General features: G+C 42.6%; 1 protein-coding gene across 2 annotated transcripts in view; it reads left to right on the top strand.

Annotated features, from left to right (window-relative positions):
- The window catches only part of LOC138265741 (gamma-aminobutyric acid receptor subunit beta-4), a 603,058-nt gene that overhangs the window by 21,017 nt on the left and 569,883 nt on the right, over positions 1-12,158 (top strand). The window lies entirely within an intron of this gene.

Here is a 12,158-nt window from a genome sequence, read left to right as displayed (position 1 = left end):
TGTATCCTAGCAAAAACTTAGATGACAGAGGACCAGAAAGACCCCATCCTTTATTTTAGGTCCAGCAAGTTGTCTACAATGACAAGTGAGATATCAACCCAATGTCTATCAGAGATATTAGACTGATTACCATCCAAGGTGCCATATCAATGCTGAAGAGATTGCAGTAGCTCTCTAACCATTTTCCAAAACTTTCTAAGAGGAAGGAGACATCTGATTGGCCTTTAATCATTATAATAGTTATGGTCTAAATTCATGGCAGCTTATTTCAACTTCTAGGGCACGTAGCCACCTCGATATGATGCTTTTATAAAGGAAGTAATTTCCCGAGAAATAAAAGTTGAAAAGTTTTTAAAGACAACTTGTGTCTGGGTCATTTTCATAGCCAGTTTCATATGGGGTTGACCTCTTCATCAGGTATAAAAGATAAGTCAAATTGCTTCAGGTTTCACGTTAAAATGCAGTGAGTGCCTCACTAAATTAATTTTAATTATTAAATGTAGGACACCAGAACTACAGAGTTTGGGGTTGCTGCAACTAAATACAGATTTGCATTAGGGCCAAGGAGTACACTGGCATTAAGGTAAATATTAAGAGAAATATGTAACAGTGAGCTATGTGCTCTGTGATATTTGTACATAAGGTGGCATATTTTTTTTATTTTGTTCCAAACGTGGATTCTCACATATCTCCAGTGCTTAATTTGTAAATTAAAATGTTCTGGTACCCAACGCTCTCGTCTTAAACACGCGGCTGCTGCAATTAAATGTGCGAGCATGGAACACTGAGGCAGCATAATCCTGGAGCCTTCTCGGGCCTCTTTAATCTATCTACAGCCACTCCCTGCCCCTTCAGCTCACTCTTGCGGCTTTCTGCTTTCTCCCATTGTGATGCTTTTTTTCGTTTTTCTTATCCTCCGTCTTTCTTATATGTGTCTTTTGCTTGCAGTAAATGCGTGAGGCAGAAAAATAAGTGCTGGCCCTCAAAAATAAGTGGCAGTGCTCTGCACCTGAAACAACAAGCACAAGTTAATCATTGCATATCTCACATATCCACATCCTATCAAGTCAGAAAGGATCTGCATATAAAACAGGAAGAGAGTGAATCCTGACAGCAGGGACGAGGAGGTGAAAGAGAGTAATAAAAGTGTCTTGACACTAGGCAAAGATTCTGATTTAGATATGAAAGTCAGAAATTAACAAACTGATCTAATCCAAAACACAGCCACATCCCAATCGCTGTAGTAGATCCTGATTGCCAACAAAGTTACAAGCAAAAATATTATAGCCATTAGTTACCACTGTGAACTCGAATAACACTGCCACCAACACAGACTAAGGCTACCGCCATAAAATCTTGAGACTGCTATGCAACCACAACTTCTTATATGGAAACACCTCTAAATTTTGCAGGGCTTAATTTATACAGTGTTACTTTTGGCAAATGTAGGGAATACCACAGGTTGTGCCTGTTAAAACACACATTAACAATCCACGCAAAAATTCACTTAATAGGTCAAACACAATGGCAACTGATTTACCTTCCATACAGAATAAAAGGTGTGCTGAAATTAATAGAGATTGAGACTTTCTGTCAAATTCCATTATGTTTTTCGTACCAAAACCATAAGTCCATCTTCACATTGTGCATGAATACAGAGTGAGACACTTAGGCCCTCATTACAAGCAGTTACCCGATCCATCGAATTAATCGAATTACACGTTTTGTGTTTTGCACACTCTATGTAAAACACTGGCTGACTGAGGTGCTCTGGCAGACGCAGACACAGATGCAGTGTGCAGCCTGTGTGGCGCTCCTCGGCGGAAGTCTACTCGTTTGCTATGGTCCAGCTTACTCCGCAGAGCTCTCTGCAGAGGCCTCCAGCTGCCGCAGGACATACGTGGAACCCGCCAGTGGGTGGATAGAAGGCTGGGTGCCTAGTGGTGCATAGTAGTCACCCAGAACGCAAAGGAGGCAGAGAGGCTGGCAGGTGGTGAAGGGACGAGGAGGCAGCAACGTACCCCATGGAACAGCAAAACAGCACTCAGGCACCCAGCCCGCCCAGCGCTCTACCAACCTACCACCTACTGCAGTCTGCACCCAGCTCCAGGAAAGATCAAGTGGAGATTAAGGGGAGTCAAAGAAAAGATGAAGAAGACACAGAGCAGCAGGGCTGAGCGGATCGAACAGAGTAGAACGGAGCGGAGGTAAGCGCAAGGGGTTGGGGTGCCAAGGGAAGTCTAGGAAGAGCAGGGTGTGGGGCGCTGAGGCTGTAGTCAGCCTCAGCCAAGCTTTTGCCCTAAGAACCCTGCGGAAGGGTCCCGGCTAGCGCTGGGTGCGGCTTGCAAGGGACTGGAGAGCCTAGCTCCGAACCCCAGCCCCAGCTGAACACGCATCCCTCTCTACCTTCTCCCAGTCAGGCAGCCAGACTCTATTTAGACCTCCCTCAGAGCGAGCTCCGGCAGCAAGTCGTCGGTATGCCACCTAAACAACACATCATATCACAGAATATACTTCCACCATTATTTATCCCTCCAATCCTAGCCTCAGGGGCAGGTCAATATAACAACTGAGCAATGCTTATCTTGCGCAAAGACAGGGACACTAGGCTGAGCTCAAGAAGGCGCTCACACCAACTAAAAGGGCCACATCTCCTACTACACACCTGGAAAATATCGAACCTGCTATCTTTCCGCAGATGAACTGAACAGAAGGCAAGGTACTTCATGGCAAATCGGATCCTCAACCCGGGGCCGCTTAAGAGATTTAAAAAAAAACCCTGAGAGAAGATTCGGCAAGTGAACCCAGGGATCCTAAGCCCAATTAGCTCACAGCCATGGAGGCCCCGGGAATCCTGGCGGCCGCAGCTGCTGCAGACCAGAAACTATGAAAAAGGTACTGCCTAATAACCTCACTATAAATAACCTCAGAGGAAGTCATCAAGCACCTGGTTTCCTTCAAAATCCTACAAGTAAACGCTGGTGATCATCATCCACTCATAGCAAACATCAAAACAGGTACAAGGTGCATGGAAACACAAAAGCTAATAGAAACCTCATGAGGAGAGCAAGAATTACAACTAATTAGGCAGATAAAATGGGGACCAGTGGCATTTCGGCTATGCAGCTCTTGGATGAAACTAAATGGCCCCATTTTGCTGGCAATGGCACACTCCAGGTTACCTGGTCAGGTATCACCAATACCCTCTTGCAACAAGCAGGATCACTTAACATCTCACAACGGAGTCCTACTAAAACTCTCCGTCAATGCTCCATAATGGAAAGCAAACAGAGACTTGCCAGACTGAGAGCACAACATAATAAAACCAGGAATGCTGTAGGAAAAATGGCGCTAACCACAAAGCTAGGGGCACACATTAAACAACACAAGCAGCTGATTTGTTTGTTAAAACATAAACATGCAGAAAGTGAGGATGCTCATATCTACTCCTTGATAAAAAAACACAATCATGCTGACCTATGGAGGCACTTCAAAAACAAGGTGGGCCAGAGTGACCTTCGAAACAACGCGACAAATGAAGCAGAATGGATAAAACATGACAAAAATCTGTACACAGCCAACCTACCTTTTTCTGAATATCAAATGGTTAAATCCGGTACACATGATACCTCTCTGGCTCTGGAGCTTGCACCTTCTCAAGAGGAAAGTTCCATCATCTTGCAAAGCATGAGATTGCCAGAGGCCCCAGCCCACACAAACCTTCAATGAAGACAAAGAGCTTTGGTTCCTGGTTTTCTCAGCACTCTATTGCTCTTGCCTAGAATCAGAGGAAATACCCTCAGCCAGGAGAGACTCCATACTGCATTCAATTTATAAAAAGGGGGATAGGCACAACCCAGCCAACTACCGTCTTATGGCCCTATTAGACATCAAAGCAAAAGGTATTGCTTCAGTCCTGGGTGAATTACAAAACTGAGTAGAAGACACTGGGGTAGTGCCCCTCTGCCAAACCGGCTTCAGAGCAAAATCTGTGACCATAAATAATGTAGTGGCTCTCTCTTTTCTGATACATAAGGCAACCACTAAAAAAAAAACTCCACTATTTGCCTGCTTTGTAGACTATTCTGCAGCCTTTGACGCAGTGGATCGGAACCTGCTATAGAGAAAGCTCCAAAGTTCCAAGCAAGTTATTAAGGGAAATAATTCTACTTTACACATCAACCTGGGTAAGGGTCAAGCTGTCGAGTTCTGCTATTAGCAGGAAGATTCCCACCAGCAACGGGTTAAAACAAGGGTGTGTGCTGGCACCCCTTCTATTCAGCCTTTACACAGCAGACACGTCTCAGGCATTAAATCACCCAAACCTGATCCCACCAAAAATTGGGAACCTCAGACCTACCCTCCTGCAATATGCAGATGACATCATCCTGTTGGACCATTCAAAAACTGGCCTACAAAGAGCACTAACTGCTTTGCATAGTTATGACACTGCAAACAAAATGACAGCGAATACCTCAAAAACTAAATTAATAATTTTTGGCAGGCCATTGAAACATCGGCATTCCCACTGGAAAATTGGGCCACTCACCATCAGCAGTACAGACACCTACAACTACCTGGGGGTCTGGTTATTAGCAAAGGGAAAATCCAAAGTTCACCTTCACCATCTAAAGGCAAAAGCTGACTTCATAATAACTAGAATATGCCAGCTAAACAAGCCCGACCTCCAGACTAATTCTCCAAGTTCTCAAAGCTTCTTTTTGTCCAGCATTAAATTATGGGCACAAGGCCTATCAAGGCCAACTCACCACATTGACAGAAAAGCTCCAAGTGAAGATCTGCAAAAGAGTGTTCAAGCTTTCACAATATTTGAGGTGCAACCTGATAAGGTTAGAATTTGGCCTGGATGGTCAAAATTGGGCACATATGGGGGCTTTCTTGAAGTACTACCACAAAATAATCATGGCACCAACTAATACTGTGAAATCAGCTCTTCGCCACATTTTTGAAATAAAGACAAATACTTGGTCACAATACTTAACTACAGCACTAACTAGCCTCCAAATTGATCAAGCATAATTGATAAAAAAGGCACAGACACAAATATCCATCAATACGGTCTTGAAAAGGCAGATAAAAACACTCTCCTGCGCATGTGACTTGGGACAATTAAGCAATACTCCAGTGCAAATAGCAGTGACTGCATCCTATATGAATGACACATAGGGGCATATTTATACTCTGTTTGCGCCGGAATTGCGTCGTTTTTTTGACGCAATTCCGACGCAAAACTAACTCCATATTTATACTTTGGCGTTAGACGCGTCTAGCGCCAAAGTCCATGGAGTTTGCGTAATTTTTTAGCGTGGACACCTACTTTTCGTTAATGATATGCAAGGTAGGCGTTCCCGTCTAAAAAAGTGACTCCGAGGCATGTGCGCCTTATTTACACTCCTGGGCAAAATTCACGCCTGGGAGAGGGCGGGTCAAAAAAATGACGTCCAGCCGCTTTTGCGCCGTTTTTTAGCGCCTGGACAAGGCAGGCGTTAAGGGACCTGTGGGCTCGGAAGGAGCCCAGAGGTGCCCTCCCGTGCCCCCAGGGACACCCCCTGCCACCCTTGCCCACCCCAGGAGGACACCCAAGGATGGAGGGACCCATCCCAGGGAACTTAAGGTAAGTTCAGGTAAGTATATTTTGTTTTGTGGCATAGGGGGGCCTGATTTGTGCCCCCCTACATGCCACTATGCCCAATGACCATGCCCAGGGGACGGAAGTCCCCTGGGCATGGCCATTGGGTAAGGGGGCATGACTCCTGTCTTTGCTAAGACAGGAGTCATTTCAATGGGGGTTGGGAGTCGAAAAAAATGGCGCAAATCGGGTTGAGGCGAAAAATTTGCCTCAGCCTGACTTGCCCCATTTTTTGGCGCCCAAGCTCCATATTCCCCTACGCCGGCGCTGCCTGGTGTACATCATTTTTTTTCACGCACACCAGGAAGCGCCGGCGGCTAACGCCGGCTAACGTCATTGAATAAATACGGCGCCCGCATGGCGCTTCAGAATGGCATTAGCCGGCGCTAATTTTTTGGACGCAAAACTGCGTTAGCGCAGTTTTGCGTCAAAAAGTATAAATATGGCCCATAGTATCTGCCACCTCAGCCCTATCTAGCTTGCACAATTTGTAAGGCCTTTGTGACACAATGCGCTTTAGCCAGACTTCTCGGCCTAAAAATAAAGTAACTGAACACAAAATGGTGCTCTCTCACCAACATAAACTGTTGTAGGCTCTGCGGCTATAAAAAAGAGAAATTCATCCATCTACTATGCTTCTAAGCTGCTGCCCGGTACTGTTGAATGCACAATGCACTTTACTAAGACCCCTCTTCCTTTTCCATGGCATAAGATCTTGTTCTGAAGCTAGAACTTTGGTATTCACTCTAAGGGAGCCAGCAGAACTGGCAAAATTGGGGAAATTTATCTCACAGCTGCAAGCAAAACTGAATGAAAATTGCACATCCATTTGATTCAATTTTTAACTATTTTAACAGTTATAAATTAATATTTTATTTCATAAGTATGAGCCAGGAACTCATTAAGTTTTAGCATCTTTCTTTGCACCTCCTATTTCTCAAGTTTTATTTTTACATAAGGGGCTCTCATTTTAACGGTTTTACAGGTTAAGAATTGTTAATATTATTCAACAGTGGCTCACTTCTTGAATTACTAGCTGATGATCAATACTGAAAGCGTGTTTCTTTTCCTAAACATATCATGAGTTGCCACGATAACATGCTCCGCGGGTAGCACAATGTATACACAACTTTTTTTAAATTTAACTTGCTATATTATGTGTATTCTGCAACCATTTTAAGTAATCATGCAGTAAAGATGACGACAACACTGGGAAAATATGCAGAAATGTAAATGGAAACACTGATCACCCTACATTTCTAGTTCACTTTCTCTAAGTGAGAAATGAGTAGACTCATGCTACACTTTTTCGGCTAGTGCTGGCTTTTTATAATCTGATGAAAGGTGTCATTGTCTGTTTTTCAAATGTGGCTCTGATGTTGAAGAAGACAACAGCCTTTACCCTACCCATGTTGGAAAACAAGTTGTACGTTCTCCAAACGCATTGGTGGCCATCGTTTTTGTGATGTAACATGATTGCACTTGCCAGGAAACAAGTTGTCTACAAATCTTTGCTAGCACTAGTTAGACACAACCATTTTGATATTTTTTATTTAAAAAGGGAAGAATTGAAACAGAGCAGTAGTTATGCTGATCGCACGAGGACTTTATTATGACTACCTGAACGAGATATTGTTTGTAATGAGAAACCCTTTTTTAACAAAATAAACTTACTATTCCCACAGTATATAAGGATAGTTTAGTAAATACTTAGATGTTGAGTTAAAAACATGAGCTGAGGTTCAATCACAGATTACATTTTGAAATTCCCTCCTCATATTCATAACATGCTTGGTCATGCCGCAAGTCAATGAAGGTGACAAAGGTAAAGTTTGTGAGAAAAGACTTCAGAAATTACGTAGGGTGAGTTTACTGTGAGTGACAACAATTTCTTACCATCAGGCCTGTTGGATACAGAATTCACTGAAATCACCACTTTGCAGGTTCATTCTAGGTAAACTCTTGACTTAATGTAACACTGTAAATATGGTCAAGCAAGGTTGTTTAAGTGCCCACTTTTCTTCATCGCCAACTTAGATGAGCTAATTGAGGTATTAAATTCCGCTACCAATGAGGTGACAAGAGCTGGTGGGAAAAAAGAGAGCATTAAGCTCTTTGTAGGTGATTCAGTAATGTTGACAAAACGTCCATGGTATAGTGATAGAGTGCTTCAGTAATAACTAGATTCATACTAGCTCCAGAACATCTACAATTATACAATGGGGTCTACTGGCAAGAAAAGGTAAATTACAAACAAAAAATATTTTGCAAAGTCTGTAAGGTTCCTCTTATTTGGGTATTTGATGTTCATCCCCAGAAATTGTGTGTAAACAAAGCGGAGGGAAAGGTGGAGAATGCAGATACCGCAATAAGTGATTCATGCGCTACTTTTAAGCTATGCAACAGAAATTGAATGCAGATACCGCAATAAGTGGTTAATGCGCTGCTTTGAAGCTGTGCAACAGAAACTGATCTGAATTGACGAGGAGATCTTGCCATTTAGATTGCCCAAGGTATTCTTATATGGCTCACACTTTCAGGTCTACATTAAAGATAGCAACATAGCATAAGAAAGCGTCATACTTAATTAGAACTTTCAATTAATGAGACCACCTTAATCCTTATTACAGAATACTGTATGACTCAAATCCGTGTCACTCTTTCAGGGTGCCATGGTTTGTAAAAATGTATATGTTTTATTCATTAAAACCCAACCAGTAAATGATTTCTATCATTCATTGAGTTTTGCGTAATATATGTGTGTATATATATACATATATATATATATAGAGAGCGAGAGAGAGAGCGAGAGAGAGAATTCTGTATTCCCTGGTCTTCAGTAAGGATGTTCTGTTTTTTCTGAGCAAGGGGCAGCGTTGAGGAACAATGCTGAAAACAATTTAGGAGCACAGGCTACCCAACACAAGACCTTTGTAAGGAAAGCTTAAACATCTGTTATATTAAAAATTATTTAACATTTATTAATTCAAAGTGAATGAACCTGGCTAGAGAAAGTAATCTATTGATTTCTCGAAAAAATGAGCAATTATTTCAGGTTGTAAAGGACTAGCTGAAAAGCAAGGTTGTAGAAGAATTGCAACAAAGTATAGTTCACCTCGGAAGAATCACAGGCATCTTCTCCACCTTCCCTGGCATCGCTGTAGCTTCCAAGCTTGTGGTGCTATGCTCCTGGTAAGAACTGGGGCGATGGAGTCTCATCTGTGGTTTGAATTGGAGTATATGTCCAGGCAGCAACAAGTACCACAGGCAAAGAGAAAGATATTACGATACCTGCCTCCATTGATGGTGACGTAAAATGGGCAGGAAATACATTTTAAAATTCTTGTCGTTTGATTCAGCTTGTCCTGTCTGATATTGCATATTTGTTTTATCGCTTATTACTTTCAAGCAACTGCTCAGCAACTACTCATCTTTCATGATGCCGGCTAATAATATTTGGGGAAGTGTGACTAGAATTTTTACATATGAAAGTGACTTTTGTACCTCTTGACAGTTTACCTGAAACCCGATATTAAGTATTTTATGGTCACTGAGCTGTAAAAGATCCATAGGGACATTTGGACATCATCAAGTAAAAATGATAAGGTTTTCCTAAGTTCTTGTGTTTTCCCTAGGACTTTTGTTATTTTGAAGTATTCATTGAATGCCTTAAAGCTTGGAATGTGTATATATTTTACTTATGTTAAGGTCTTTAAATGGTTAATTAGCCGAATGGCAAGATCGTCTCTTTATCTCAAGGGAGATTTGTAAGGATGCTGAAAAGGTCTGCAAGTAGAGAAGCTGCAGTTTTTGATATTTTTAGATAAATATTTATTTGGCAGGAATGATCGTATTGTTGCTTGTCTTTTTCCATGAGACTCAAATTGACTTTGGACCTGGTTTGGAATATGTTTCCTATCGGTGTAAACTCTAGAAATGTACCTCCAAAAAGGTGGTGCATCGACAGTGCCCCATAACCCTTCCCTTAAATATTCTGGGTTTAGGGCTCACTCAGCATTCCGATGTTCATCTTTTTCTGCTATTTTTGCCAAGTATTTGTTGCATGTTTTTTCAGAGCCCAATCATCCAGCATGTTGTTGGATTATCTGCTCTTGAGATGTTGCACTTTTTACCACCATTTTCAGCATCCTTACCCCTGCCCATGGCAGAAACGATAATGGAGCCAGCAGAATGTCTACTGCCCTATCGTGGTAGATCAAACCTATCCTAAATTGGCAAAATATATATCTTGTAGAGAACTCTTGCAGTATTAAGAGCAAATGGAGAATGGGAGACTGTATGATACATTATGGGGTCATTACGACCCTGGCGGCCAGCGGAACACTGGCGGTAACACTGCCAACAGGCTGCCGGTGTTCCGCCAGTGTATTATGACAGTGGCGCATTAGCCATGGCCATACCGCTGGCCCCTCCTCTATACCACCAGGCTTCCGCCAGGCGGTCATAATCCCCAACCACCAGCCTGTCCATGGCGGGAAATACCTCCATGGAAAGGCTGGTGGTAAGGGGGACTCTGGGTGCCCCTAGGGGCCCCTGCACTGCCCCTGCACTTGCATGGGCAGTGCAGGGGCCCCCAGGCACAGCCCCATTGCACATTTCACTACCCGAATTTCGGACAGTGAAATGTGCGACGGGTGCTGCTGCACCCGCTGCATATCAACATTGCCGCCAGCTCTATTATGAGCCGGCTTCAATGATGATGTGACTTTTCTGCTGGGCAAGCGGACGGAAACGCTGTTTCCATCCGCTGGCCCAGTGGAGATGTCAAAATAGGGTGCCACGCATACCACCAGCACTGGCAGTATTGTGGTGCCCGCGGCTTCGGCGGTCTTGTCGTAATGAGGGCCTATATCATGTACTTCATTACTGATGTATATTCATTGCTAAATGCATGCCAAATATGTGCTGATAGTATGTTTTTCGTTTACAATCTTCTCTCATCATGACTGGCATAGCTAAGAAGTGGTTCAACCCCTGAGACACATGAGAAAATCTGGATCTCTTTTATATCATAAACTATCAGGCAAAGCTTGGCTTTCACAGAATAATAATATAGTCTTAAACAACACTGAAAACAAATGATTCCTGGTTTAGACATTATACTCCCATAACTAATTTCAGGAACTCTATATGTATGTGGCTCCTCTTTCACTACTTTCACAGACTTTACAATATTTTTTAAAAGTTAGCTGTTGGGATGGGAAAAATGTCCCCTGCATATTATACAAACATGCAATCTTGCCTTGAGTTACACCACCTCATGTGAAACTGATATACTGGCGTTTTACTGGTTCATCTAACACACTAATCTAGTATGCATGTTGTGCCATAAACATATCCATGGTAACACCAAGGTCCAGAACTGGTTCTATGACCTGAAAGGGTGAACCAAGGCTGCTCACTTTTGTCAATATGGGACTGTGGTCCATGTTCTGAACTCTTGACACAAAGCTGTGGTTTCAACACACCAACCATTTGTGAATTGACAGTGTAAAATAAACGTTTTTCATACTGGTCCACTCAGGTAAATGTTCTGATGCAGTGTGACACCTAGGGCCAGATGTAGCAAAGGTTTTTCCGCATTCTATGTCTATGGGAAAAAGTGTTCCTACATATGGCCCCTAGTGCCTTGAGAGAATGTTCCTTATACATATCTCAGTGCCAGAATGCTCCTTTGGGAGTGACAGCTGCGCTATACAAAACCTTTTCATTCATTCACTCGGTCAAGAATGTGTACATTGTGTATAAGACACTTACATGACAGCAGGAATCTGTGTGATTTTAGGAAATTGGTGGGACAAGTGGTATCCATTTTGGATGACTCCTAGTTTCACGTGACACAAGCTGGAGGATAAACACATATTTCCCAGACAGTGAAAAAGTATTGCTTGCATTTCTGTGGGTGGAGGGTGGAAATCCAGATACTGAAATGAGGAAATGATGAATACATGGGCACCTTAGAAATTCTATGACAACCTTTTAGCAATTGGGTTGCTGATTAGTTGCTCCTGAGCACTGCCATTCAGTATATGAAGATAGTTAAGACAGCAGATTATATTGTTAAAGGTGGGGCAAATTCTACCCAGACCTTGCCCTATTTCCTTTCCCAGATATCTTTTTTTGAAAGGCTGATGTTAGCCAGATGTACAGACTTCACACTTAATTATGTCCATGTTTTCTATTCTCCTGGTTGGAACAAGCATCCTTCCTGCCTGTTGTGAGAGCCATTGCTTTGTACAAAGGCTTTGTGAGCATTGTAGTCAGAAAATGACAACCGAAAGGGTAGTACCCCAAACTGGTTCCAGTACCTTAGACAGTGGATCCTCATCCCCTCCTCGGAAAATGGGCATAAATGTGGGACTCAAACAACCCCACTTTGTCACATTTTCACATTCTTCTTGACCAAGGAAAGAATTTCAAAAAGCTGAAACTCCCTTGGGTGTTAGAGGTTCAACATGAAGGACTATACAAGCTGTACAAAACAAAA

The sequence above is a fragment of the Pleurodeles waltl genome, chromosome 2_1 (assembly GCF_031143425.1).
Source record: "Pleurodeles waltl isolate 20211129_DDA chromosome 2_1, aPleWal1.hap1.20221129, whole genome shotgun sequence".
In the NCBI taxonomy this organism is placed as follows: Eukaryota; Metazoa; Chordata; class Amphibia; order Caudata; family Salamandridae; genus Pleurodeles; species Pleurodeles waltl.
Note: the sequence above shows the minus strand (reverse complement) of the source record. Positions and strands in the feature narration are given on the sequence as shown.